This window comes from Otolemur garnettii, unplaced genomic scaffold, assembly GCF_000181295.1.
Source record: "Otolemur garnettii isolate 467f Iridium unplaced genomic scaffold, OtoGar3 scaffold00006, whole genome shotgun sequence".
NCBI classification, from domain to species: domain Eukaryota; kingdom Metazoa; phylum Chordata; class Mammalia; order Primates; family Galagidae; genus Otolemur; species Otolemur garnettii.
In genome coordinates, this window is record NW_003852401.1 from 36,156,510 (window position 1) to 36,159,358 (window position 2,849).

At 42.7% G+C, this 2,849-nt stretch overlaps 1 pseudogene across 1 annotated transcript; it reads right to left on the reverse strand.

The window, feature by feature from the left end:
* Nucleotides 1-1,912: 1,912 nt before the first annotated feature.
* LOC100947093 lies at nt 1,913-2,556 on the reverse strand (annotated as a pseudogene). The gene has a single exon (XR_002771233.1). The product of XR_002771233.1 is annotated as a PHD finger-like domain-containing protein 5A pseudogene (transcript).
* Between the last annotated feature and the right edge of the window lie 293 nt (nt 2,557-2,849).

Below are 2,849 nucleotides of genomic sequence, written 5' to 3' on the forward strand. Positions count from 1 at the left end.
GAAGGGATCTTCTTGTGCCCACTCAATATAAATCCTACTGGGCTTTTACTGAGAATACCTTTTTCCTTGTGAAGTGCCCAAGAGTACCTACCTAGAACTTTCTCATAACAAAGATCTTGGAAAACAGAATGAACAACTACCTATAGGCAAATGATATGCACCAAATAAAAAACACTGAAAGCTCTTAGAGATTACCCAGAAACCTGGCTTAACAGACGAAGAACCCAAGGTCCAAGTATCACAAAGTGTTCTACCCAAGGGAATTATCAACGCATTCTTGAATCTAGCTGTGGAGTTTATTTCAGGACTGCACACTGCTGTGTAGAGCAGGATCCTGCTGTGATTAGTTGACAGGATGCGGGGTTCAGGCTGTATCTGGTAGAGGCTGCACTCACAGGATAACTTTTATGCGCTAAGGATGGAGTTGTACTGGGTCAGTTGAGCTATAGAAAGGTTAAGGGATATTGTCCGCATGCCCTCAGGAAGATGGTGCTGGGAGGGAGAAAGGAAACGAACTGGACTCTCAATCCCATTATTGCTTTTTAATTAAATTTGATGTCATAGAAGGAGTGATGCCTTTGAGGTCAGACAACTGGAGATTCAAGTTTTCTTATTGAATCTCTGCAATTTAGAAAGCCTGTTGACTTCTCTATCCTCATTTTGCTTATCTATACACCAGTATCTATAAAGTAGTAACGGTAACGTCTACCTTGTAGAGTTGTTTTGAGGGTGAGCCTGATCTCTCGCACGTTGCAACCTTTCAATACATAATTGTTACTATAATTATTCAGATGTCTTGACTTATTAGCCACATTTCAGAGAGACCTTAGGCAATGGCAAGACATGCTAAGAAATGCTCACCACTGGGACTTGTTCTTGGTCAGCACAGGGCAAGAGCTCTGTGTTCAAATCGAACCCAGATATAGCTTACTTGGAGTGAGGGAGATGTAAACAAAAAAAGTTGAACTGAACCAAAAAACCCCACCCCTGTAATGAATCAAATAAAACAATGCTCCTAATTTTAGAGCTCTTTTTGCTTCTTTGTATGGCTAGGGATGGGGACAGGGAGTAAGTGACTCTTACTATTTTAGAATGGTTCTGAATGTGCAAATGTCAGCCTGCAAACAGATTTGGACTCAGGAGAGACGCTAGTGGAGGGAGGTAGTTGGAGTGCCAGTGCTTTATATGACAAAATAAATAGAAAGTTTGGGGTTGTGGTGGAACAGCTGGGAAGAAAGAGGAGCATGAGGAACATAGCAGAGAGCTGTGGCCAGGGAGAAACATCTCTGGCAGGGAACAGCCTCTTGGTTCTGGGAAACAGTTGGTGCTGATCTAGGGTGCAAACACATTCTTCTATGCCAGCCCTCAAATCTGTAGTATATTTGGAGGGAAAAAGGCAACAGGGCAGTTTTTATTGCAGTGGCCAGGAGTTATATTAAGAGAAGGCCAGACTTTGCTGTGACACAATCTGGGAACTGAGGTGAAGCAAATTACTTTATCCCAATAGGGAGTAGAGAGCAAACAGCAACTACCTAAAGTAAATGTATATAACCTGTCTTCCAACTTTAGCAATGTTTCAAATGACTGTGATTTTGCTATTGTTCATATATTATTATTGAAAAAATGAAAACATATATGTTGTTTTCAGTTTTATTTTACAGCTTTTTTTTTTTAATCAGAAAATAAGCCCCAACTTTATTAACATAATAGCAACAGACAGCGTTTCAAATTCTTAGAAGGAAAGTAACATGAAAGCAGTACAAACCTAAATGCCCACAATTGCCATTCTGGTAGCTCCCACCACACACTGAAGGCCCCCCAAGTACAGTTGCCATCAGAGCTGCTGCAAGAACCTGCTTTCCCCTGTGTGTGCTTTACAGCAAAGTCCTCAAAGAGTAGAGTGAAATATTCCTTTTTAGAAGGTCTTGGTGTGGAGAGAACATATCCATGTGGAGAACAGAGCCTTGCTTCCCAAATTCAAGAAAAAACAATCTATTTTTCCCTTACATAGTCTGCCAGGGTGGTCTATGGAGAATCCTTTTCCATTCCTAACAAGTCTGGATGAGGGGAAAAGAAGGGATGTCAAGGTGCCGGGACCCTAGCAGGCAATTCTGGCGATGCTCTGGGCTCTGCTCCCTCTCTGCTGGTGGTAGTGGGCATCTTTCTTGGCAGCTGCAGCAGCTTGATATGGGGATGAAGGGGGCACCCACCAATCACCTTTTCTTGAAGCCATACTTTTTGCATTCATAGAAGAGGTCTGTCTTAGAGCTCCCCAAGTTGACAATTTTGGGGCAGCCATCTCTATCTTTCTCCTGGATGGTGCATTCCTTACAATAATAAGCATCAGAGACTCCAGGGCCCCCATAGATCACACAGCGCCCCTGGTAAGAGCCATAGTTACACTCATCACATATGCGCACCAGGGTGCAGGGACGCACGTAGGAGTCACAGATTACACACTTGCCATCACATTTTTCACATAGTCTTCCAATGGCAACACCAGCTTGCTTGTGGCAAAAGATCAAATCTGGATGATGTTTAGCCATAGCTCCAAGCCTGCCAGACCACCAGACTTTACAGCTTTTCTGTATCTATAAAAGTCAAAAATGTTTATGGTAGAAAACTCAAAAAAGACAAAGAATAAAAACAAAAATATTTCAATATTATTTAGAGATGGTCACTTTTAACTTTTTGGCACCTACTGACCCGTGTGTATATAGAAATTATAGGCTTGGCACCTGTGGCTCAAGTGGCTAAGGCGCCAGCCACATACACCGAAGGTGGCGGGTTCGAATCCAGCCCAGGCCCACCAAACAACAATGACAGCTGCAACCAAAAAATAGCCAGGC